Source organism: Bos indicus, chromosome 16 (assembly GCF_029378745.1).
Source record: "Bos indicus isolate NIAB-ARS_2022 breed Sahiwal x Tharparkar chromosome 16, NIAB-ARS_B.indTharparkar_mat_pri_1.0, whole genome shotgun sequence".
NCBI classification, from domain to species: Eukaryota; Metazoa; Chordata; class Mammalia; order Artiodactyla; family Bovidae; genus Bos; species Bos indicus.
Window position 1 is genome coordinate 51,440,742 of NC_091775.1, and position 26,829 is coordinate 51,467,570.

At 52.3% G+C, this 26,829-nt stretch overlaps 1 protein-coding gene, 1 long non-coding RNA gene and 1 other non-coding gene across 3 annotated transcripts in view; 2 read left to right on the top strand and 1 right to left on the bottom strand.

Annotated features, from left to right (window-relative positions):
• PRKCZ (protein kinase C zeta) overlaps positions 1 to 26,829 on the bottom strand; it is a 99,804-nt gene that overhangs the window by 44,170 nt on the left and 28,805 nt on the right. The gene's annotated exons all lie outside the window — the stretch shown is intronic.
• LOC139176600 (U6 spliceosomal RNA) lies at positions 17,401 to 17,506 on the top strand. The gene has a single exon (XR_011561054.1). It is a non-coding gene; the product is annotated as a U6 spliceosomal RNA (small nuclear RNA).
• On the top strand, positions 18,659 to 23,085 carry LOC139176409 (uncharacterized). Its single transcript, XR_011560856.1, has 2 exons — positions 18,659 to 19,645; positions 20,157 to 23,085. It is a non-coding gene; the product is annotated as an uncharacterized lncRNA (long non-coding RNA).

The following is a 26,829-nucleotide window of genomic DNA, read 5'->3' on the forward strand; positions in this document are numbered from 1 at the left end:
CATGGGATTCTCCAGGCAAGAACACTGGAGTGGGTTGCCATTTCCTTCTGCAGCTGACAGCAGTGGGTCCTAAACAGCTTATAAGCGAGAAGACACTTAGCTTTGGGGGCAAAGAGGAAACGCAGACCATGGCCACGATGTGACACTCACGCAGACCACTCTCAGGTCTACTCTGATGGCAGAGAGCTCTAACAAGCCCAGGGCTGGGGAGGCCAGGGAGCGGGACCGCAGAGCCCAGGGATGAGGGTGGATGGTCATCAAGGTTGGGCTCCTGACACATGCCTCCTGAGAGCCCAGAAGTCTCTGAGCATCCTTTGTAAGCTGATGAGACTGGCATCAGGTTGGGGGCTGGTCGTCAAAGTCCAAGGCATGATTAGAAGGTCAGAACTTTCAGCCCCACACCTGACCTCTGGGGAGATGAAAGGGACAGAAGGTCATGCCTGACTCTGGGTCACAGACGGTCAGTGAGCTGCCCATACAGCCATGTCCCTCCCCTCTCTCCACACTTTCAACACTGTCTGTCCTTAAAGATTTGGGCACAGGTCCCCATCTGTCAACATCAATGGCCTTGACCTTCCCTGTCTTCGTCTACACCTCAGACCTACATCCCTCAGAGCCACCCACTTTCCAGGCCTCCATTTGTGCTGCTCCCAACCTTCGCTCTGCCTGGATGCCAGCCCTCATCCAACCTCAGAGACCATGACTCACCAAAACACCATGATCTTATGGACCAGAAAGATAGAAAATGACACTGCCAACTGAACGGCAACCCCAGGCTGCAGGATGCCTCAGTTTCAGCCACGTTAGACCTGATGGAATGAACCGGGTGTGGGGTACTCCCAGCCCCCCTGGAAGGAAGCCAGCCTGCCCTTCACCCTGTGCTGATCTCTTCCACTTGGGTGGACATTTAGGAACCTCGATGGACAGATGGCTGGGCAGCAGGTTGGACACACGCACATGCCAAGTTTTGTAAATCCTGAGTCTGAGGATGAATCATAAGGAATGAGGTCTGGGGAGAGGATCTGTACCTCGTGACGCAGGAGCTCAGAAAGGGTCTGGCAAGGGTGGGCTTCATCCCAGGCAGGGCTGCGGTCCAAGCTGGGTCCAGGCTGAGCCGGGGAGGTTGGGGGGAGAGGGGAAGCAGTGCTCAAGAGCATGTGTCCCTAGAATGCAGGCTGGGGCCACCCACAGGGCCAGCAGCGAGCGAGCAGCGAGGAGGACGGTTCTGCGGCATGAACCAGCCCGTAGAAGCAGATCCAAAACCAGATGAAGGGGCGGGGGTGTGGTTGTGGGTGGGGCTCCTAACTGGAACTGACCCAGCAGGCTGGGCTGCCTCCCCTAATCCAAGTCCTTCGCCATCACTCATTCCCACCCTGGACTCCTCACTGGTCACATCTCATCTCTAAACCTCCACCCTTCCGCATCGCTCCCAGGCCCCCAGACCCTAGCTTATCCACAGACCCCTAGTGCATCTGCAGCCTTCAGGGTGCATCCCCCTGCTCTCCCTTCCCTCACCCAAGACCCTCACATCAGCTCCCATCTCCCCTGTCTGGCTCCCTGGCTCTCCTCTCCACTGCCACTTTTTGGCTGATGTGTGGTCCTCTCTTGACCCGTTAGGTGGTCCCAAAATACCTTCCGAATCTTTTTCCACCCTACCCGCTGTTATGGATTGAATGTCTGCGTCCCCCTAAATTCCTGTATTGAAGCCCCACCCCCACTCCAGTGATAATATTAGGAGGTGACTGGGTTTAGATGAGGTCAGGCAAGTGGGGCTCTCACAAAAGGATTAGCGTCCTTCCTGGAAGAGAAAAAGGCCAGAGCACAGCACGCAGAAGGAGGGAGTCCCTCTCCTGACACCCTGGCCCTGCAGGCTTCATTCCCACCAGCTCAGTCCAGGCCACCTGTGGGGTTTTCCACCAGTGGTTTGAGGGTGGACAAGTGACCAAGGGCACGAGGCATCAGTGTGACCCAGTAGCGAGGGGACCCTGAGGAGGCACCTGATGGAGGGTGACTGCTCCGAGGAAGTCAGCATGCAGAGAGAGAAGCAGGTCTGGCCACCCCAGGATGAGCCAGCTCACTCCTGGCCATTGGGTTTCCAGTCTTTCCAGACTAGAGATCTGTCTTCAGTTTCCAGTCACTCACAGGAGCCCTAATGAAAGCACTCTCCTGTCCAGCTCTTCCCCCGCCACAGCTCGCCTGGCAGAAACCTGCCCTCCCTGAGTGCCCAGCCTGCAACCACATCCACTGATTCTGCCTCCAGATGACCCTAGACTCACCCCCGCATCCGGGGCCCCAGGTCCCGGCCTGACCATTGCTGTCCCGTGTGGTTCTTAGTACTGACACAATCAAATCTCAGGGACCCACATGCCCCCCAGACCATGCTGGGGGCTCCCCCTGCCCCGAGGTGGGCCTGTAAGATGGTCTGCAGACAGGGCTGCAGGGTGGTAGAGCCCAGACCTGGCACCCCCTATGTCAGCCACCGAGTCACAGCTGCTGTCACATTATCCCCTCCCTCAGGCCTTCCATGGGTGTCCTGAGGCAGCTCAGCCCAGCATGTTTGAATGCCTGTGATGACATCTGTTCATTATCAGAGGAAAAGGGGTGGCTACTATGACTTCACTTTACATATGAGCAAACTGAGGCCACCCAAGGCCAGGGGTCCCGGCTGCCCCCACCACCCCTGGGACTCCTGTCGGTGCCCTCTGTCTGGGTCTCACCCCAGGAATCCCTCCTCGGAAGCCAGAAACCGAAAGCATCTGTGGTTGGCTAAGTATCTGCCCCCAGGGACGTCCCATCCTAATCCCCAGCCTGAGCCTCCTCACATGGGGCAGGGACTCTGCTCAGTTAAGGTAAGGACCCTGGGAGGGGGTGATCCTGGATTATCTGGGGGTTAGTGTCGTCACAAGGTCCCCATAAGGCGGAAGCAAGAGGGTCAAGTCAGAGGGAAGGCATGAGGACAGAGCCTCAGGGTGTGCCCCTCACTCACCTGGCTCCCAGGGGCTCGTCTGGTCCAACAAGGAACAAGAAGGAGGCCTCCGAGAGAGAGATATGACTGGCCTCCACTCCCTTCCTTCTGCTGCAGTCCTGGAACCATGCCGGGGGCCAAGCAGGGCCCTAGTGGACAGCCCTATTCACCCCAAAGGAAAGCTCTCCATCCCCACTCAACATCTCAAAGCAGCCAGCCAGCTCCTCCTTGCAGCTCTTAGGCTCATATGACCACCTCATCCCAAATCCATTTGCTCAGATGACCATTAGGGAGAACTGCACACACCATTCATGCTGCACTTGGTCACTCCCAGGCCACAGGGGAAAAGCCCTGTTTCATCAACTGTGAGCCCCAAGTGCAGCCATGGCTGCCGTTCCCCCCACAACCCCAGCTCCTTTTAGGCTGTTCGTGCAGGTGGCCTGTGGGCCCCATCTCCCCTGCCAGGAACAAGTCGGCTCCTGGTCATCTGCAGGCCCGGTTACAAGACCACCTTCCCACCAATGCCGAGTCCTCAGCATCCTCGCCAAAACAGTGCCATAATGCACATGGCGGCTATGCAGGAGACAGGAGTGACCCGGGGTCAGCCCCAGGGTCAGCCCAGCAGCTCCTGCCGAGGCCGGTGTCCCTGGCTGAATAAGTGCCTTGGACACATCTGTCCTCAAACAGGGACTATGCGTGCAGAGTCAACACCTCCAATCCCAGTGGCTTCTCCCCTCACTGGAGAGATGGGACTTGCACACCTGTCTATGCCCATGTTAACTTGCCTGCACCCACCTGAACACACTCAGCTGTCCACATTCACCTGCTCACACACACCTACTCACACTCACCTGTCCATGCTCACCAGCCCACACTTACCCACATGGTTCACATGGGACCCACCCTCCAGTTCTCCCTTTCCTGGTCCTCCCGGGTCCTGCCAATCTCCTCTCAGCACTGGACTCCTGCCCCTTTTCCCCTTCCCTGACCCTCTGCCCCACTATCTTTGGCCTTGTGGGCAGCAGGGGGCCCCACAGGCCTGCTGGCCCCAACCCACTCCAGCGCAGAGTGCCCACCTGGTCCACACCCCAACCACACAGTTGCATCTCACAGCCACACCAGGCTTCCTTCTCCTCCTCCTCCAGCTACACCAGGTCCCTCAGTATCCTAACTCTGTCCACACCAGGGCCCAGGCCTGCCCCACCCCACCTCTTGTCTCAGCTAAAACAGCATCTCCTTGGGGGTGGCAGTAGCCCTGTGACCTTCTGGCACCTGCGTGTCCTCCCCTCTCCAGAGCACAGGCTCCACATGGACAGGTGGCATACCTGGGTCCCTGAACCAGACACGGGTTACAGGGGCCTTGCACACAGGAGCCGAGAGGTACGGGCAGCCTGTGATCAGCGAGGCCCACCCTCTCCTCGCTGCCCTGGGGGAGTGCCCAGCATCCATGGCCACTGCACCAGCCCCTGCAGCTCTGAGGCCCCGAGTCTGGTTTGAGCCACAGAGAAGGTAACCTGTGACGCTCAGCAGTTGACAGCCTCCACCCCCTGCCTTTCCCGCCACATTTGGGGTTGGGGCGGGGAGGATAGAAAGCCTAGAGGAGCGGGTGGGAGCGGGGAGGTTCACACCCTGAATGCCCCAGCCTGGCTCACCCCCTCCCCAAAACTTAAACCCAAGCTGCCCCCCAAGTCGTCTGGAACCAGCTCGGGAGCCCATGGCTCTCCCATGTCTCATGACGTGAGAAGGAAAGGCACCCTGTAGAGCCTGGGGCCCAGCGGGTGACAGTGCCCCCACCACCGCCCCTCGCTGCTGCCCGAACAGGAACCTGGGAGACACTGGCCCCTCAAGTCCCACGTCCAAGCACCCCCAGGAATTACTCTCCTCCTGGCCCGTGGGTTTCCCACGGGCAGGAGCCGAGTTCATGTATCTTCCAGGTGAGCAGCAGGAGCAAGGGCTAAACAGACAAGCAGCAGCTGCCAGTCAAATCCCCCTCCCCACCCCAAGAGGGACTAAGGAGCAAACTGCAGCCCCACCCACTGGGACGGCTTCCCACAGAAAACAGCTTATTCAGCTGTCATGTTAAAGATTTGTCATGTCGATGTGACGTGAATTGATTTGAGAGACAGAAAGAGCACTAGGGCCACGTGTCCACGACCACCTCACATGTGTTCGGGAGGGGTGGTGCACTCCCCCACCGGGCGTGAGAGCATCTCCTAGGCCCCGCAGGCACACCTGCTTTTTCTCCACACCTTCCCAGCAGTGTATGCATATGCATCCCCGTCAAGAAAAGCTCTCCCCCTCCCCAGGAGGAGAGGCCTCTTTATGAGAAAAACAGTAACAGAAAAAGTGATGGTGGGGCCATTCACCCCACAGTTGGCTGCACACCTTTGTTTTGCAGCCCTTTAGTAAGGCAAGGCGGGGCTGTGTTTTAGATTCTTTTCTGCAAAACTGTAGTAAAGAAGAGAGCAAAATACAAACAGTTCCTATGAATCTGGAAACAAACCAACAAAAACTTGTAAGCAGACCTCGAAAAGCCCACAGCAGACTCTGAAAGAAAAAAATGTAAATTCAAAAGACTCCTGTGGGGTGTCTTTTGACAAGGGGTGGGGTGGGGAGAGGACTGGCTCTGGGACCACCCCCAAGCCCCCCAGCCTGGCCCACCACACTTCTGACCTTAGGACCCAACCCAGAAGGATGAGCCTCCACCCACCAGACAGGAAGCACAGCCCTGCTGTGTCTGATAAAAAACAAAAGGGGGAGAGGGAGAGAAAACTGGATGTTTTCCCAAACTCCCATCACAGTCCTCCCCAGGGAAAAGGATCCCACAGTGATGAGAACCCCACGCAGGGCATTCGTGATCCACTGTTGGCACACACTAATCCTACAGTGTGCGCACCAATGATGTGTCTGCTATAGGTGCGTTTCTGCTGTATGTGCCTATGATGTATCTGCTCTGTGTCTGCTGCTATTGCTGCTAAGTCACTTCAGTCTCGTCTGACTCTGTGCGACCCCATAGACGGCAGCCCACCAGGCTCCACCGTCCCTGGGATTCTCCAGGCAGGAACACTGGAGTGGGCTGCCATTTCCTTCTCCAATGCATGAAAGTGAAAAGTGAAAGTGAAGTCCCTCAGTCGTGTCCGACTCTTTGCGACCCCATGGACTGCAGCCTACCAGGCTCCTCTGTATCTATTATATATCTACACTGCATCTGCTATGTGCCTATGATGTATCTGTTCTGGGTCCACTATATATCTTATATCTACACTGCATCTATGTGCCAATGATGTATCTGTTGTGTCTACCATGTATCCATTATATATCTATTCTGCATCTACTATGTATCTATGATGTATCTGCTCTATATCTATGATGGAGTTAATCTGTATCTATTTACATCTATCTTCTCTGTATGTACTGCATGTCTGTGATATATCTGTTCTGTATCTACTATATATTACATATCTAACATGTATCTACCATGTGTCTAAGATGTATATACTCTACTATGTACTACATGTCTACACTGTACCTACTATATATCTATGATGTATCCATTTTGTATCTCAGTTCAGTTCAGTCGCTCAATCCTGTCTGACTCTTTGTGACCCCATGAATCACAGCACACCAGGCCTCCCTGTCCATCACCAACTCCCAGAGTTCACTCAGACTCACGTCCGTCCAGTCGCTGATGCCATCCAGCCATCTCATCCTGTCGTCCCCTTCTCCTCCTGCCCCCAATCCCTCCCAGCATCAGGGTCTTTTCCAATGAGTCAACTCTTCACATGAGGTGGCCAAAGTACTGGAGTTTCAGCTTTAGCATCATTCCTTCCAAAGAACACCCAGGACTGATCTCCTTCAGAATGGACTGGTTGGATCTCCTTGCAGTCCAAGGGACTCTCAAGAGTCTTCTCCAACACCACAGTTCAAAAGCATCAATTCTTTGGCACTCAGCTTTCTTCACAGTCCAACTCTCACATCCATACATGACCACTGGAAAAACCATAGCCTTGACGAGATGGACCTTTGTTGGCAAAGTAATGTCTCTGCTTTTGAATATGCTATCGAGGTTGGTCATAACTTTCCTTCCAAGGAGTAAGCGTCTTTTAATTTCATGGCTGCAGTCAACATCTGCAGTGATTTTGGAGCTCAAAAAAAATAAAGTCTGACATTGTTTCCACTGTTTCCCCATCTATTTCCCATGAAGTGATGGGACCAGATGCCATGATCTTCGTTTTCTGAATGTTGAGCTTTAAGCCAACTTTTTCACTCTGCTCTTTCACTTTCATCAAGAGGCTTTTTAGTTCCTCTTCACTTTCTGCCATAAGGGTGGTGTCATCTGCATGTCTGAGGTTATTGATATTTCTCCCGGCAATCTTGACTCCAGCTTGTGTTTCTTCCAGTCCAGCGTTTCTCATGATGTACTCTGCATATAAATTAAATAAGCAGGGTGACAATATACAGCCTTGACGTACTCCTTTTTCTATTTGGAACCAGTCTGTTGTTCCATGTCCAGTTCTAACTGTTACCTCCTGACCTGCATATAGGTTTCTCAAGAGGCAGGTCAGGTGGTCTGGTATTCCTATCTCTTGAAGAATTTTCCACAGTTTACTATGAAGTATCTGTTCTGTATCTACGACAGTTGCTCTGTATCTATTATGTATCTACTCTGCATGTACTATATGCCTGTGACATACCCTGTGACTATATGCCTGAGACTCGGTGTCTCTGCTACATATAACCTGGGATGTGTCCACTCTACTGTATCAGATGCTGATTTAGACCAAGGACACACTGAACCTAGATCCCCTCACAGGCCTCTGAGGGGGGCAAGCGTTGACATCTGTTTCACAGGCAGGCCTGCAGGACAGCATCTGGACTCCAGGTCAGCCCAGTATTTCCAAACTCGGTTTCATCCTTAACCTTCAAGTAACAGAGCAACAGACGTGAGGGACACACAGTGGACAGGAAAACATACACTAACGGCAGAAGTCCACTGGCCTGGCCGAGGCCTGTGTCCCCGTGCTTGGCTCTCATCCTAGCGCCTCATTCTAGGGGATGAGGGACAAACCGTCAGGAAGCTGTGACTACAGCTGGGGAGAAATGGCATAGAGCGGGGCAGGGGCTCGTGAGAGCGGGGGCAAGTGCTGGGCCCGCCCACCTGCCCTTCGAGGCAGCCCCTCCTAAGGGAAACTGAGGCCCAGGGAGCCTTGTCCTGCTTCCTGCAGCCAGAGCTGACTCAGGCCAGCTCAGCCCAAGGTGCCTGGCCGTGGTCTTGACAGCTGAGCTGGAATGAATGAATGAGTAAATGACACACACAAGCTGAAGAAAGAACAAGGCAATCAGCCTCAGACCCCCACGGAGGCTGTCCCTGGGCTCTCATGACCAGGTCAGAGGAGAAAGAGGCAGAGGGGGAGACAAGTGCCCGGGAAATCCTGGGCCACCTGGGAAGGGGCAGGGAGGATGCCCACCAGCCTCCCTCTGGTTGGAGGACTCAGCTGCTGCAAGTTTCCAGGTTTCTTAAATCACATCTGAGATTGAAAACTGCTTTGGTGATTAAACACATACAAGAGGCCGGCTTCTCCTTGAGATTAAGCCTTCTAAAAGGCTTTAAGAATTTATCAGGGGCAGGCGGTGGGGGGAAGCCCCAAGCTGTCACAACTAAATTTTGATGTGTGATTTGCATATATATTCGTGACTGAGCAACTTCACTTTCACTTTTCACTTTCATGCATTGGAGAAGGAAATGGCAACCCACTCCAGTGTTCTTGCCTGGAGAATCCCAGGGACGGCAGAGCCTGGTGGGCTGCTGTCTATGGGGTCGCACAGAGTCGGACATGACTGAAGCGACTTAGCAGCAGCAGCAGAGAAAGAGAGGACTCAAGGGTCAAGGGTCAGGGAAAGAGGAGGGGTGGGGCTGGCACCAGAGGAGCCCCCTTGGAATTCCCCCCACACAACAGAGAACCTTTTAATGTCTTTTTACAAAATAAAGTATTTCCTCCCTGTCCTACTCATTTTAGAAAGTCAGACCTAAGGAAGCCAGGACCCCAGGGCTTCCAGGAGGCGGGATGTCACACAGGGACAGCACGCCAGGAAAACGTGTTGTAAAGATCATGTATCAGCACAGGCACACCTCAGGGATACTATGGGTTTGGCTCAAGCAAACATAAAGCAAGTATCATGATAAAGTGATACACACAAATGTTTTGGTTTCTCAGTGCAAAGTTACGTTTATACTATAACTATAGCCTATTAAGTCTAAAAAGAATGCCTAAAAAGAATGTACATGAAAGTGAAGTCGCTCAGTTGTGTCTGACTCCTTGCGATCCCATGGACTGTAGCTTACCAGGCTTCTCAGTCCATTGGATTTTCCAGGCAAGAGTACTGGGGTGGGTTGCCATTTCCTTCTCCAGGGGATCTTCCCGAGCCAGGGATCGAATCCAGGTCTCCCACATTGTAGGCAGACGCTTTACCCTCTGAGCCACCAGGGAAGCCCAAAAAGAATGTACATACCTCAGATAAAAAATATTTTATTGCTAAAAAATGGTAAGCGTCATCTTAGCCTTCAGCAAATCTCTTTTTATTTTCCCCACTGGAGAAGGGTCTAGTCTCCATGCTGATGGCTGCTGATTGATCAGGGTGCTGGTTGCTGAAGGCTGGGCTGGTTGTGGCAATTTCTTAAAATATAAGAACAATGACGTTTGCCAAATCAATGGATTCTTCATTCACAAACAACTGCTCTACAGCGGTAATGCTGGCTGACAGTATCTTACACGTGGGAGAACTTCCTTCAAAACTGGAGTTAAGCAACTCAAATCTTGATGCTGCTTTTTCAGCTCTGCTGTCATGTCAACAATCTTCACAGCATCTTCACCAGGAGCAAATTCTATCTCAAGAAACCACCTTCCTTGTCGTCCACAAGAAACAACTCCTCATCTGTTAGAGTTTTATCCTGAGATGCAGCAATTCAGCCACATCTTCAGCCCAACTTCTTTTTTTTTCAATCAATTTGTTGTTGTCTAGTCACTAAGTCACTAGAGATTTCTTCAAGAAAATCAGAAATACCAAGGGAACATTTCATGCAAAGATGGGCACAATAAAGGACAGAAACAGTATGGACCTAACAGAAACAGAAGATATTAAGAAAAGGTGGCAAGAATACACAGAAGAACTATACAAAAAAGATCTTAATGACCTGGATAACCAAAATGGTACAATCACTCACCTAGAGCCAGACATCCTGGAGTGCAAAGTCAAGTGGGCCTTAGGAAGCATCACTATGAACAAAGCTAATGGAGGTGATAGAATTCCAGCTGAGCTATTTCAAACCCTAAACCATGATGCTGTGGAAGTTCTGCAGAAAACTTGGAAAATTCAGCAGTGGCCATAGGACTGGAAAAGGTCAGTATTCATTTCAATCCCAAAGAAGGGCAGTGTGTAAGAATGTTTAAACTACCACACAATTGCACTCATTTCACATTCTAGCAAGGTAATGCTCAAAATTCTCTAAGCTAGGCTTCAACAGTACGTGAACCAAGAATTTCCAGATGTATAAGCTGGATTTAGAAAAGGCATAGGAACCAGAGATCACATTGCCAACATCTGCTGGATCACAGAAAGAAAAAGAGAATTCCAGAAAAACATCTACTTCTGCTTCACTGACTACGCTAAAACCTTTGACTGTCATGACTGAGGAACTGAACAAGTCACCAAGTCACGTCTGACTCCTTGCAACCTCAGGGACTGCAGCACGGCAGCCTCCCCTATCCTTTGCTATCTCTTGGAGTTTGTTCAAACTCATGTCCATTGATTCAGTGACACCATCTAGCCATCTTATCTTCTGTCACCCCTTTCTCCTCCTGCCCTCAGTCTTTTCCAGCCTCAGGGTCTTTTCCAATGAGTTAGCTCTTTGAATCAATGGCCAAAGTACTGAAGCTGAAGCTGAAGCTTCAGTGAATATTCAGGATTGATTTCCTTTAGGATTGACTGGTTTGATCTCCCTGCAGCCCAAGAGACCCTCAAGAGTCTTCTTCAAAAAAGTTGGAAAGTATCAGTTCTTTGCGTTCAGCCTTCTTTATGGTCCAACTCTCACATCTGTGCATGACTACTGGAAACACCATAGCTTTAATCATATGGACCTTTATTGGCAAAGTCATGTCTCTGCTTTTTAATATGCTGTCTAGGTTTGTCATAGCTTTTCTTCCAAGGAGCAAGTGTATTTTAATTTTGTAGTTGCATTAATTAATTACTATTTTTGGCTGTGCTGGGTCTTTATTGCTGCACTCAGGCTCTCTCTAGCTGTGGCGAGCAGCAGCTGCTCTGGTGTGGTGTGGAGGCTTCCCACTGAAGTGCAGGCCCCACTTCTAATTCCAGCTCTCTCGCTGTTTCCACCACATCTGTAGTTGCTTCCTCCACTGAAGTTTGGAACTCCTCAAAGTCATCCATGAGCATTGGAATCCACTTCCTCCAAATTCCTGTTGTTTAGTCACTAAGTTGTATCCAACTCTCTTGTGACCCCATGGAATGTGGCCCCCAGGCTCCTCTGTCCATGGGATTTCCCAGGCAAATATACCGGAATAGGTTGCCACTTCCTCCTCTAGGGGATCTTCCTGACCCAGGGATCGAACCAGAGTCTCCTGCGTCTCCTGTATTGGCAGGCAGATTCTTTACCACTGCCACTTGGGAAGCCCTTCCAAACTCCTGCGAATGTTGGTATTTTGTTGATATTCCCATGAATCATGAATGTTCTTAATGGCATCTAGAATGGTGAATCCTTTCCAGGTACTTTTCAATTGACTTTGCCTAGAAACAACAGAGGAATCACCACCTATGGGAGCTATAGCTTTATACAATGGGTTTCTTAAATAATATGACTTGAATGTTGAAATTCCTTCCTGGTCCACGGATGCGGAGTGGATGCTGTGTTTGCAGCATGAAAACAACACGAATCTCGTTGTCCTTCTGCATCAGAGCATGACCAGGTGTGTGGTCAATGAGCACTGACATTTTGAAAGGAGTATTTTTCTGAGCAGAAGGTCTCAACAATGGGCCTAAAATCTTGCAGGAAACCATGTGGTAAACAGATGTGCTGTCATTCAGGCTTTGTTATTCCATTTCCAAAGCACATGTACAGTGCATTCAGCTTAATTCTTCAGGGCCCCTTCGCTTGTGTCAAGGACTCCCAGGTGGCTCAGTGGTAAAGAATCCACCTGCCAATTCAAGAGACACGAGTTTGATCCCTGGGTCAGGAAGATCCCCTGGAGGAAGAAATGGCAACCCACTCCAGTATTCTTGCCTGGGAAATTCCATGGACAGAGGAGCCTGGTGGGCTACAGTCCATGGGATCGCAAAGAATCGGACACGACTGAGTAACTGAGCATACACGCACTTGTGTGGCCCCTTCATGCTCTGAGCTGGATCTTCTGGAAAACTTGCTACAGCTTCTTCATCAGCACTTGCTGCTTCACTTTGCACTTGACGCTGTAAAAATGGCTTCTTTCCTTAAACTTCATGAACCAACCCCTGTGGCTTCAGACTTTTCTTCTGCAGCTTCCTCTCCTCCCTCAGCCTTCACAGAACTGAAGAGTCAGGGCCTTGCTCTGCATGAGGCTTTGCCTTAAGGGAATACTGTAGCTGGTTTGATCTTCTATCGAGGCCATTAAAACCTTCTCCGTATCAGCGGTAAGGCTGTTTCGCTCTCTTACCATTTCTGCATTCACAGCAGCAGCATTTTTAACTTCCTTCAGGGCTTTTCTTGGTATTCATGACTTGGCTAATTGTTTGGTGCAAGGGACCCAGCTTTCAGTCTGTCTTGGTTTTTGACCTGTCTTCTTCCCTAAGCTTAACCATTTCTAGCTTTTGATTAAAACTGAGAGACATGTGACTCTTCCTTTTACTTGAACACTTAAGAGGCCACTGCAGGAATTGTTTTGTCCTGGTTTGGGTGTTTTGGGGCCATGCCACACAGCTTGCAGGATCTTAAATCCCTGACCAGGGATGGAGCTGGGGCCCGAAACAGTGCAAGTGTGGCATCTTAACCACTGGACCACGAAGGAAGTCCCCCCATTGCAGGGTTATTAATCGGCCTGATTTCAATATTGTTGTGTCAGGGAACAGGAAGGCCCAAGGAGAGGGAGGAAGATGGGGGGACGGCCAATCAGTGGGGCAGGCAGAACACAGCACGTTGACAGGTGAAGTTCAGCGGGTGTGGTTCGTGGCCCAGAAACAATGACACAGATCGCAGATCACCACAACTAACGCAGTGATAATGAACTTGAAATACTGCGAGAACTACCAGAACATGACACACAGACATCCTTGACCACAGGCGCTAACCCTCATGATGGCGACCCTGGGGGGTTGTCCACGGTCAGTGTGCAGCCTGCAGATCTACAGAGCCTTGGGAGCAAACCACATCCCTCGGGGGACCAGGTAGGGGCTGGGAGGAAAGGGTGGCTCAGGGCCTTGGGGGTGGGGACAGGAGCAAGCAGGGTGAAAAAGCGAGATGCCAGCACAAAAGCTGCAGCCTCGGTGCCACAGATGGATGGTCCCACAATGGGTCTGTTTTTCCAGGTGGCAGATTTTGAAATAATTTTAGCAAGAGAGCCTCTATCACTGCAAAATAAAACCGAGGAAAAGCCTGGAGTGAAGGGTTAGGTCAAGGGGCTGAGACCAGCTCCTCCTCTGCCCCAGGGCCATGATCACGGGAAGGAGGGGTTGGGGGGGAAGACCCTGAAGGGGAAGACCCTGGAGGGGAAGACTCTGGAGTACCTGCATGCTTTGCAGGGACAAGAAGTAACACAGGCTTTTAACCAGCTGGTTCAGAGCAGGTGCACACAGCTCGCTGCCACCAGGGTGCGGAATCCGAGTGTTCTCTTTTCCTTTTTCCAGACTTACTTATTTTTGGCTGTGCTGGGTCTTGGTTGCTGCACCCAGGCTTTCTCTAGCTGTGGGAGCGGGAGCTGCTCTCTAGCTGTGGGCTTCTCATTGCAGTGGCTTCTCTTGTTCCGGAGCACAGCCTCTAAAGCGTGTGGGCCTCAGCAGCTGTGGGGCATGGGCTTAGCTGCTCTGCGGCGTGTGGGGTCTTCCTGGACCGGGATCGACCCCATGTCCCCTGCATTGGCAGGTGGACTCTTAACCACTGGGCCACCAGGGGAGCCCTCGAGTGTTGCATTTTCCCTCAGAAAAAATCCTCGTCTCACTTTCACTGCTTTAAAAATGCATTTCAAGGCTTCTCTGCTCCTTGCAAGTCATTTGATTTAGCTGGATGTGGACAAATGATTTTCAGCTTAACTGGAACAGCAAGTAGGTCATAACCGGGATTCAGGGCTGTTGAACCAACACCTTACAGGCTCACAAAACACAGGACTAAGGGGTGACCAGAGACTCCTGTGTGGCCCCCTCCCTGGCCTCCCCAGGGGTTCTGCCAGCAGGTTCTCCCAGTTCCTCTGAGGGGCCACACTCCCCACCCCTCAAGAACCTTGCCGGTCCCCTTCCATGGCCAGGTCAGCGAGTCCTCACCTCAGGTGTTACCCCTCCTTCCTGGGCCCCCAGCACCAGCCCTTTCCATCTTGGTGCCACTTACATTCACTACAAGCTGCAACTTTATCTGTTTCTGCACATGTGCTCACTAACCAGCTGAGACTAGGAGCACGTCCTCTATATCATGGTTCTCTCAGTATCTGCCTGGCCTGGAATCTGGGGCCATACCGCTCAGATGTGGGAAAGGAGAAGGGAAAGGAAGGAAGAAGGAGGGAGGAGGGACAGGAGGGAGGGAGGAGAGGAGGGAGGAGGGAAAGGAGGGAGGGAGGAAGGAGAGGAGGGTGGAGGGAAAAGAGGGAGGGAGGAGGGAGAGGAGGGAGGAGGGAAAGGTGGGAGGAGGGAAAGGAAGGAGGGAGGGTGGAGGGAGGAGAGAGAGGAGGGAAAGGAGGGAGGGAGGAGGGAGAGAAGGGAAAGGAGGGAAAGGAGGGAGGGAGGAGGGAGAAGAGGGTGGAGGGACAGGAGGGAGGGAGGAGGGAGAAGAGGGTGGAGGGACAGGAGGGAGGGAGGGAGGAGGGAGAGGAGGGTGGAGGGAAAAGAGGGAGGAGGGAAAGGAGGGTGGAGGGAAAAGAGGGAGGAGGGAAAGGAGGGAGGGAGGAGGGAAGGAAGGGATGGAGGGAGGGCGGGAGGGAGAGAGGAAAACCCAGGCTCATATCAGCAAAACACCTGCTCGGGCTCCATGCACTGTAATTCCACATAGATCTCCTAATTCATTCTCGCAACTCCTGGGGACGGCGTGTCCCTGCTGTTGTGTGTGGGAAGGAGGGTGTGGCAGGGCGTGCAGAGGGAGAGGAGTCTTTGGTCCCAGAACAGATCCCCCCCAACCCCCAGAGGCGGCGCCGAGCTGGTCCAAGGCAGCAGGAGCCTTATTAGATGTATCTGTGAGTCCAGGCACCGGGAAATCCAAAGTTTAAACCTGACCCTGCAGCTTCGAGGACAGTCATGAGGGGTTGTTTGGAAGTAGAATCACAAGCCACCCACCCAGCCCATCCTCTGAGAGAACCCCAGATGGCAATCAGCTCCTTAGACCACTGCTGTCCTCATGATGGGGGCTTCAGGCAGGGGCGCAGCACCCATGGGAACCGAGTGCACCCCACATTCATGTTTCTCGGGGTGTTTAAGTAAAGAATCTCCTGAGTTTAGAGAAATGGCCTGAAAACCTGGGTCTTGCAGGCTGCATTCCAGGGAGAAGCTGCCAGGGCTCCTGGGCTCAACCTGGCGGCGGCAGCACTGCCTTCTCATCAGGGCCCCCAGGCATGGGGGCAGAGAGCAGGGACTCACCACCCTCCCTCATGCTCATCAGCTGAGTTGTTTCTGATCCCTCCCTGGTCCCCAAGAGAGGCCCCCAGGACCCAGAACAACCGCTCCTCCTGGAAGGCCACACGGTGTTTCACACACAGGCTGCGGGTGTGTCCCCACCATCCTGAGAAGTGAAATCGCATTCCTCCCAGCTCCTGGGGCTGGGGCTGGGGGTGGGGGTGGGGGTGGGTGCCAAGTCCACCAGCTCCTGGGGCCGGGGATCCAAGTCCACCAGCTCCTGCGGGGGTGTGTATGTCCAAGTCCACCAACACCTGGGAGGGGGATCCAAGTCTACCAGCTCCTGGGGGGGTTGCAGCCTGTCAGCCCTGCACCCTGACAGTGTCCACCTGACAGCTCCCCCACCACACACCAGGCAGCAGGAATAGATGGGTCCATCCAGGGCCAGGGGCCAAGGCTGGTCAGAGTGCCACGCTCCTGCCACACCAAAGGGTCAAGGCTGGGCCCAGGACCAGGCAGGGCTCTGGACCTCTGTCAAAATGCTAGAGAGACCTGCCCTCCTCCATGAACAATGGAGGGCCAGAGGGCAAAGCCTAGACGGAGTCAGCCTGCCCTGCTTGCCGCCTCAACCCCTGGTGGATCCACAGCATCTTGCTGATCCTCCACTGCTCCCCAGCTAGGCCCTGAAGCCTCCCTTTCCCCACGTGCATACAGCAGGCAAAGCTCAGAGCCAGGTTGCTGCCCAAGCCTCCTCAGGGACACGGGGACCTGATCAGTGGTGACATCAAAGGATGCCCTCAGTGACAAGCTAGCAGGACCTGCCTCTGTGGTGACAGCTGACACAAACCAAGTACTCGTGGACATCAGCTGATCAGTCTTCCTGACAGTCCTCTTCCCTAAACACTGCAAAACACAACACAAGGGAGAGTCACAGCTTCCCTGCACCACCAGCAGCAGAGCCCTCTGTGCAGGGATTCCCATTCCTGGGTGTGTGGGTATGTGTGTGTGTGGTGTGTATATGCATGTGGTGGGTCTATGTGTGGTGTGCGTGTGTGTCTATGTGGTGTCTGTGATTCTATCTGTGTGCATCTGTCTCTGTGTAATGTGTATGTATGTGTGTGTCTCCGTGTCTGAATGTGTATGTATTCTGTATGTATGTTGTGTCTCTGTGTGTATGTATGTGTATGTGGTATGTGGGGTGTGTGTATGTCTGTGTGCATGTGTCTCTGTGTGTGCATGTGGCGTGTGTGTATGTATGTATGTGTCTGTGTGTGGTGTCATTTGTGTCTTGTGTGGTGTGTACGTGTGTGTGTGTGTGTGCCTGTGTGTGGTATGTGTGTATGTATATATGTGTGAGTGTGTGTGATGTGTGTCTGTGTGTGTGCATGCATGTGCTGCTAACACTCGGGCTGAGGACACAGCAGAGACTGAGGCCAGAGTGGACCCCTGGCTCTGCAAGAGGAGAAGCCAGGAGTCAGAAGTAGACCTGGGGTCTTGCTGCCTCCACGTTTTCTGACTCCCAACTTGCAGCCCAGGACCATTTCTAATTCCCATGGAAACACCGAGGGAGCAGCACGGAAGCCGCTTCCCCCAGAATTGTCACCCACAGCTCAGAAATACGTCACCAGCTCCAACACACTAGTGCTGCTTTTGAGCGCCCACTGGAGACAAGCCTCACCGGTACAGAGAAGGTTAGCATGGCCCCTGCGCAAGAATGCCACACAAATTCGTGAAGCATTCCATATTTTTTACCACTGTCACCATGACTGTCAAGACACTAGTACTGCTGATGGGCAAAGAAGGTGTCCACAGCGGTATGATCAATAAGAAATGTTATGAAATGGCCTCTCACCTGCGGTGTTCCCAGTACTGACCTCGTCTAGCCCTCCCCTCACCACTCCCCAGTGCTTCTGCACCCCTCTGCTCCCCACCACACTCCCCGCCACACACACCATTTTTATTTTGGGGCCATTACCCCACACCTTATTGCTGCCAAAACCACATGGGTGGGGGGCCCACACTGGATGGACAGACACCTCTGCCCCCAACCCATACCCTCCTGTGTGTGGTTGGAAAACATTTTTGCTTTTCTGAATAAAAAAGGTTCTACTGCAAAAAAAGAGAAAAGACAAGCTTCACAAAATCCACGTGATTCCATTCCCTGTGCCCACACCTGCCTTCTGAGGAGGCCCAGAGGAGACTCAAGACCAGAGGGGGAAGCAGGAGCTGCCAGACACTGAGACCCGAGCTCTGACCCCTTGGCGGTCAGCCTGAGTGTCCCAGACACATGGAAACCCCTGCCCCATCAGAGGGACGAAGCCCCAGGGTCACAGAAAGGAAGGAGCAGCTCCTTCCTGGTCACCATCAACAGTACCAAGGGGCTTGTGGGAGACCACAAGAATAGCAGCGAGCCTGGGAAACTGGGCAGAGCTTGTTACAGACAAGAGACTGAAAGAGACCGAAACTGAGCTTTAAGAAAAATGACTGGGGAACAAGAAATTAATTCAAGGCCAAAAACAGCCAATATGGGAGGTGGGAGATGGGCTGCGGTGGGGTGGCTGGGGGAGGGCCGCAGCAGGAGCCTCAGAAAAGACCTGATCACCCCTTGGTGACCACTGTCCGTGCTGTGGGCCAGCAGAGCACACATAAGAACACGGCCACATGCAGAGACCACAGGGAGGCCACAGGCCCTGGGACATGCAGTTCAGGCTGGAACCAGGTTTCTTTCATTTCACGCCAAAGATGGGATCTAGGGACAGAAGGGGGCTGCCCCCCAGGGGTGGAGAGGTGATGGCAAAGGAGAACCCCGAAACTGTGCATCAAAATGGAAGGACATGTGGGCTCTCTTGGAAGGTGGCTGCTCCGACATGACAAACCAGGAAGTCACTGGGAAGTCTCTGATGTGACAAACTGGGAAATCACCCACAGCAGGTGCGACAAGGGGGTGTCTGGCAGGAGACGTGGCCCCCAGGTCAGACTGATGAGGGGTGTGGACTGGACCTAGCACTGAGGCCCCTACCTGTGCCCGCATGCAAGCATCTGTGTCCATACCTGTGGTTACTTGGTGCACCCCCTCCAAGGCCATCCAAGTGTGAGCAGGCGCCGGAATAGAGGGGACCAAGTGCTGCAGGCCCTCTGTCCACACCGTCCACGTCCAGCGTGTCCACACCTGTCTGCACAGCACCCACGCCCGCCCACATCACGTCCACACGGTGTCTGCACCCGCCCACCCCTGTCTAAACCCAGGAGGAAGCACTTTTCAAAGGAACAGCAGCTGCCAGCTCAGCCCATGGGCTGCCCGCCTCCTCCCTTTTTTGGGCAGGGATTGCAGAGACTCTGGCTTCAGCCTCCCTCCTGGCGGGAGACCCTCGCAGGTGTTGCAACATGTCTGTGGATCTGCTTCCCGAGACCCGCTACAGGGCGTCCCGGTGCACTGGGGCTGCGCCTACACCTGGACCACAGGGCAGTGCCTGGAGAGCGGCAGGGCCTTCCCTGACCCTGGGGGCCGGCGCGTCAGAGGCCTGCAAGGTTTAAGATGGTGGAGCTGAGTTTAAAGTCTTGGCCGGGACTGAAGTCAGAGCCACCCCCAAACCCTTCCCGACATCTGGGCCTCTCTCCTTTCTGAGCACAGGGCCCAGACTCCCACCCCATGCCCCACCCCACTGCCATCTGCTCACCTTGAAAACCGAGCCTCCAGCTTTCTCAGATAAACCATCCTCTACTGCTTAAAAATAATTAACTTTAAAAGCTCCCTTTGTACAAAAACAGATCAGCTAAAATCCATGAATAATTTATGCTTGTTCTGTTCACTCCCAAGAATGTCGCCGTGGAGCTCAGCGAAGTCTCTGTTCTAAATGGACCCAAGGCCTTCAGATCCACAGGACCCTGGTGAGTCTCCACGGCCCCAAAGCCGAGAAGGCGAAGGTGGTCTGCATTCACCAGCAGGTGCTCCCAGGGGGGCCAGAGCGGAGGGAGGCGCCTGCTCTGGGCTCTGTTCCCCCGGGCTGTCCCGAGGTGGGACCCCGCCGCCTGCCCTCCTCCCAGCGGAGCGGCCCACCGGGTGCAGGGCTTTCTTCCTCAACACCAGGTGTGCCCATCACCCCACAGATGGCCCAGAGCCCTGGACTCATTCCATCTCATTCTGTTATCCCACGGGGTCGCTTCATGTAGCAAAACATGCTGGGGGTTGGGGGGGGTGTTGCTGATGTGACCAAGCATCTAGGGGTTCTGGACAGACAGGGTAGCCGCCACTGGGCAGACCCCACAGGAGCACGGGGAAGGATGTTCTCATGGGGACAGACTGACTGACTCACGGGCCCCCAAGTACCTTCTGATTCAAGAGTCCCTCCTCCACATGAGCCTTTCTCCTTCGTAATGAATTTTTATGCTATAAAAATAGGTGGTAAGAGACATGGAAAATATCAGAAGAACGAAAAGAGAAGGAAAACTGGTCCATCTTCACACTGACATCACAGATGCCCGTCTGTTCTCCACCTGAAGTCAGCTCCTTGGACAACCTTGCTCTGACGTGCCAACCAGTGGGTTCAAGTAGAGAAAGCTGAGCCCAACGTGCACAGCAGTGGGTCAGTCATTATACACCGACCAGGACAATCGACAAATACACAGGCACACAATCCCATTCTAAACTGGGCAAAGGACCTGAACAGATGTTTCTCAAAGACAACATACTGGCAGCCGATGAACGAGAAAAGATGCTCAACATTACTGACCACTAGGGAAACGCCAATCAAAACCACCATGAGACACCACCTCACACCCAATAGGGTGGCTCCCAGAAAACAAGACCAGAAACCAACTGTTGATGAGAAAGTGAAGAAACTGGAAGCCTGTGCACTGTTGGTAGGAATGTAAATTAGCGTGGCTCCTTCGGAAAACAGTCTGGTGGTTCCTCAAAGAATTAAAAATGGACTTATCCTACGATCCAGCAATTCCAATTGTGTGTATATTCCCAAAAGAACTGAAAGCAGGGCCCTGAAAATGTATTTGTACACCCATGTTCAGAGCAGAGTTATTCACAACAGCCAAAAGACAGAAGCAAACCAGTGTCCATCGGTGGGTGATGGATAAGTGAAGTGTGGTCCATCCACACGATGGACGATGATTCAGCCATAAAAAGGAGAGTCTGACACCCACTGCAACATGGGTGAACCTCGAGGACACGGTGCCAAGTGACACAAGCAGACGTGAAAGAACAATGTAAGATGGCACTTCCGGAAGGACCTGGAAGGTGGGTGTCAGAGGGGAGGGGTGCGGAGTGTTTAACGGGATGGAGTTTCAATTTGGGAAGAGGAGAAAGTTCTGGAGACGATCACAGTGATGGCTCCACAACTATGTGAGTACACGTTAACTGCTGACCTGTGCACTTAAAAACGGCTAAAGTGGCAAGTTTTATATGAAGCCTATTTTTTTTCTTGTTGTTCAGTCACTTAGTCATGTCTGACTCTTTGCAACCCCATGGACCACGGCATACCAGGCTCCCCTGTCCTTGACTATCTCCTGGAGTTTGCTCAAACTCATGTCCATTCAGTCACTAATGCCATCCAACCATCTCATCCTCTGTCGTCCCCTTCTCCTTCTGCCCTCAATCTTTCCCAGCATCAGGGTCTTTCCCACTGAGTCAGCTCTTCACATCAGGTGGTCAAAGTATTGGAGCTTCAGCTTCAGCATCAGTCCTTCCAATGTACAGTCAGGGTTGATTTCCTTTAGGATTGACTGCTTTGATCTCCGTGCAGTCCAAGGGACCCTCCAGAGTCTTCTCCAGCACATTTCGAAAGCATCAATTCTTCAGCACTCAGCCTTCAATGTGGTTCAACTCTCACATCTCTGCATGACTACTGGAAAAATCATAGCTTTGGCCATATGGACCTTTGTCGGCAAAGTGAGGTCTGTCTCTGATTTTTAATATGCTGTCTAGGTTTGTCATAGCTTTTCTTCCAAGGAGCAAGTGTTTTTTAATTTCATGGCTGCAGTCACCATCCACAGTGATTTTGAAGCCCAAGAAAATAAAGTCTGTCACTGTTTCCACTTTTTCCCCTTCTATTTGCCATGAAATGATGGGATGCCATGGATCATGGGATCAAGTATATTTTCATCACCATTTTTTAAAACAACAAAAAACAAAGGTGGGCTGGATTTGGTGCGTTGGCCATAGTTTTCTAACCCTTTTTTTAAAGTGTGTCCATGTACATTGGCTGGTCTTCATAAGTGGTCTTTACAAAGTGTATTCAATGATCTGCTTAGATCACAATGTCAAGAAAAACGAAGTTCTGCATATTATACAGAAAACTAAACTAACATGGTGGAAATATCTGGACAGGCTCTCTCTGACACTTCAGCCACGTGAGATCTGAAGAGCAAACCGCATGCTGGACACAGGAAACGAGGCGCAACCCTTCATTCCTACGTGTGTGATGGCCTCTCTGGAGAAGTGTCAGAGGTTTCTTCACGACCACATGAGCTCAGGACTCCCCAGTGACCGGACCCTCCTGTCCAGGAAGGGGCAGCTGCAGAGTAGGACGTCAGAGCCTCACCACGTCCTCCAGGTGGTGTGATGGACCCTGTGGGGACACTGGGCTTGGGGTCCTGGTTAGCAGGGTCCTCTGTGGTCAGTCACACACCATTCACTATAAATCCTCAGGCATTTTTCTTGTTCCCAATTGGGAGAGGACGCCAAGGACAGCTGACCACAAGGATTGCAGACCTGCCAGGCTGTGAACTTGTGCGGACCCCAGGATTCAATTTCTGCAGGTCCCATTCTGGCCAAATTGCATTCCCCCAAACCCAAATGCTAAGTCCTGACCCCCGGTACCTCAGACCGTGCCCTCATTTGGAAATAGGGTCGCTGCAGATGTCTGAAGTTAGAATGAGGTCACAGGGTGGCCCCTGATCCGAATGACTGGTGGCTTTATAAAATGATTCTAAATGATTAAAATACATTGATGTTCCTGGCCAGAGTGATTGCTGGTCTGGGATTCTGCGCCAAGGCAATGACGAGTCGACCAGAGGGGCTGACACAGCGCAGCCCTGGGAACCCTGCCGCCCCCGGGGCCACTAGCAGCTGCTACCCGCCTGCAGCCAAGCTGAAGATGGGGAGGAATTTTAACTAACGTGATGCCTCCACAGCACCATAACATTAGTAAGCACGTGAGACTAGATTAGAATTTAAAAGGATCCACTCACTGGGTAGCTCCGGAAAGGGCAATTAAAATTTTTCCTTTCTGTTTTATTGCCTGTTTCAGATTTTCTGCAGTCAACATGTGCTTGTGGTTTCAACCAGAAATGCTGTCTAAATACAAACTGGAAAGTCCTGTCTGTCTGATTTGGCCTTTTTGTCCACTCCTGGTCACCATTGTTCCCCCCAAGATGGCGAGTGAAGATGCTGCGGTGGCGGAAGCTTCAGGGAGCGGCACACATGATCCAGCCCTGGCTGGCTTGAGGCCCTGGCAGGCTGACCCACATAGCAGGGCTGCCAGTCCTCCCGGGCAGCGGGCAGCATGTGCAGCCCATTGCTGACCAGTCCTGGGGTTGGGGGACCTTTGGTGTTAAGGAGGGGACATCTTCACAGAAGCCCATCTGATAAATGCCCATGGAGACTGCACCTGAGATCAAAGCAGGCCAACTCCAACCTCCAGCACAAGAGTCCTGTGTACTGGGGGGAGAGGAAAGGCTGTGGGGGGGTGGTCTTCATGGAGAGAAGGACAGTATGGAAGAGGTAGGGAGGGATACAGGGCTGGGAGCAGATGGGGAGATGGGGGAGGTGGGGGTGGGGATGAAGAGGGGCGGGAAGGAGACAGGGATGGGAAGTGGTGGGGAGGGAGATGGGGTGGAAGGTGATGGGGAGAGAGACAAGGGTGGAGGGCCTGCCCCCCACCCCAACACAGCTGCCTTTGCAGAGGGAGGTGGGGGCTGGGGCAGAGAGGGCCCCCGACTCTGGCGAGATGGAGATTGGGGGTCATGGGGAGTCAGCCCAGGGAGAGCCCATTTACAGGCTCTGTCAGGCTGCAGGGGCAGGGTCATCAGGTAAGGGGGCGGAGCCTGGGCCAGGTAGACCTGGAGAGGCTGTGACTGTCCTCAGGTCACATGAGAGGGAAAGAGCAGGATGGAGGTAGTAAAGGCCACAGAGAAATGGAGGGCGCAGAGAAAGCCGCTATTCAGCCATGGCTCTGCCTCAGCAGAACAAAGGATGCCTTCAGGCCACGTGTCCAGGCTGCCAACACGTGCCAGTCACCAGGCAGCCAGCCCCTTGTGCCGTCCCCACAGCCCACCTGCAGCCCCACCTCGAAGCCAGGGCTCCCCCCATGGCTGCCTGGACACTGCCTCCACTGCTGCCCCCAGGGCCTCCACACCAGGCACGAGCTCCCTGGGGGCACGAGCTCCCTGGAGGCCAGCCGGATGGGACGTGCCTGCCCCATTAGGACACACATCCTTCCTTGGGGGGTCACTTCTCCACACACAGGGGCAGAAAGATGGTACCCTAACCCCCTAAATGCCGGCTTCAGAAGAAAAACCACCTCGGCTTATTAATTTATTCTTCCCACAAGTCTTCTTGATGACAACACACACATTGCTCAGATACCTTATCACAGCCCTGTGCTAACAACAATAAGAATTTCTGGATGATGAGATAAGACCAAAAAAATGTCCCCTCCCCTCCAAAAACCCCATATTATGCGAGAATAAGGGAATCATTAAAATGCTTTTGAGCAAGGTCTTACCAGTGGCTCGTAAGTGCAAGGACCACCTGGCATCTCAGTTCCCTGTCAACGGTACTACCACCACTGCTCTCTGGGAGGCAGGGCTCTGCCCAGCTGTGGGCACGGTCAGCAGGGCTCTGCCCCGCTGTGGGCATGGTCAGCCTGTGACAACACCATGACTCTAAGCTATGAGGCAGCAAACCTGTCTTTTATTCTGTTTCTCACAGAACTCTGTTTAAAAGCAGATGAGAAGATGAAAGAATTCTCAGGCTCTGCTGTACAACATGGGAATATGGTTAACACCCCTGAACCACACATTAAAAGTGGTTAGGATGCCCTGTTAGAACGACCAAAACCCAGAACACAACGGCACCAAATGCTGGTGAGGACTGGAGCAACAGAAACTCTTCGGTGGCCACTGATGGGGATGCAGATGGTGCAGCCACTTGGGGACACAGTTCAGAGTTTTCTTATGAAACTACACACAGTCTTACCAGACAAGCCAGCAGCCACACTCCTTGGTGTTTACCCAAAGGAGCTGAAGACCATGTCTGTACAAAAACGTGCCCATAGATGTTTACAACAGCTTTATTCATATCCGTCAAAACTCGGAAGCAATGAAGGTACCTTTCAGTGGGTGATGGACAAATAAACTGTTCTAGCCAGACAATGGAAATATTACCCAGCTAAAAAGAAATGAGCCAGGTTTCCCTGGTGGTGTAGTAGTAAAGAATCCACCTGCCAATGCAGGAGATGTTGGTTCAAGCCCTGGTCCGGGAAGATCCCACATGCCACAGAGCACCTAAGCCGGTGCACCACAGCTGCTGAGTCTGTGCTCTCGAGTCTGACAGTGGCAACTACTAAGCCCATGCTCCACAACACAGAGAAGCCAGTGCACCACGATTAGAGAGCAGCCCCCGCTTGCCGCGACGAGAGAAGGCCCACGTGCAGCAGCGAAGACCCAGGGCAGCCAAAAATAAAAATAAATTTTTTTTAAAAAGGAAATGAGCCATCAAGTCATGAAAAGACATGGAGGAAACTTAAATGCATATGACTTAAGTGAAAGATGCCAATCTGAAAAGGCTACATACTGTATAATTCCAACATAAAACAATCTGGAAAAGGCAAAATGCTGGAGACGGTAAAAGATGAGTAGCTGCCGTGGGCGGGGTGACCAGGGGGAGCACAGAAGGCTTTCAGGGCAGTGAAATGCTGTGTGTGATGCAACAGTGGTGGGTGCACATCACTGTACATTTGTCCAAACACACGGAACGCATAACACCGAGAGGGACCCCCAGCGTAAACTGTGGGATCTGGGAGACGTAACAAGGTACCCTCTGGTGGGGGTGTCGATAATGGGCAGGTTGTGTGTGTGGTGGGACATGTGTGGGAACTCTCTGTATCTTTCTTTCAATTTTGCTGCGAATCTAAACTTGTCCTAGAAAATAAAACCTTAATTTTAAAAGAGAATCCTAAGCAGGGTTGAGACAGTGATTTTTATGTCCTGTGTTAAGCGGCGATGGCTGACTGAAGAAGATGTATGAGGGACGAGGGGGCCGTGGAGGGTCATGGATGCTCCGGAGTTGGCTGGTCCCAGCTGCTCTGCAGGACAGAGACCGGCACCTCCATCCCAGCTCTGACGCAGCATCACTTTGTTTGAGGGCACCAGCCTCCAGCAGGGCCAGGGGCTGCTGGTGCTTCTGTGTGACTCACTGTGCTTCACACACTTACAGAAATACTGAGTCAAGTCACACACTGCAAGCATCTCTAAAAACTGCAATGTGAATGAAGGTAACACAAAATTCATGCAGTGTGCATCTATGAGGACCTGGACAGCAAAATGGTAAATGCATGATTATCATCTCAAAGAATATTTAAGATGAGTCACTGCATGAGAAAATTTGAAATATTATGAAGTCTTACAAGTCAAAAATGAAAGAAACTGAGGTTTTTCCAAAATTAGAAAATAATCCTAAAAATAGATGTGACATTTCCAATAATAACTTTTTGTTTATGGGTTCTTTTTGGTCTTTTAGCTCCAGCATGCAAACTCTTCCTTATGTGGGATCTAGTTCCCTGACCAGGGATTGAACCCAGGCCCCCTGAATTGGGAGTGTGGAGTCTTAGCCACTGGACACCAGGGAAGGCCCTCCAATAGTAGTTTGTGGGGGTGAAAAAAAATTTTTTTCTAAATGGCCCCAAAGTAAACTTTTGTCAACTATACAACAGGAAAGTGAAAGTCGTGTCTCTTTGTGACCCCACGGACTGTAGCTTGCCAGGCCCTCCTCCAGGTCTCCCCAACCCAGGGATGGAACCCAGGTTTCCCACACTGCAGGCAGATTCTTCCACCGTCTGAGC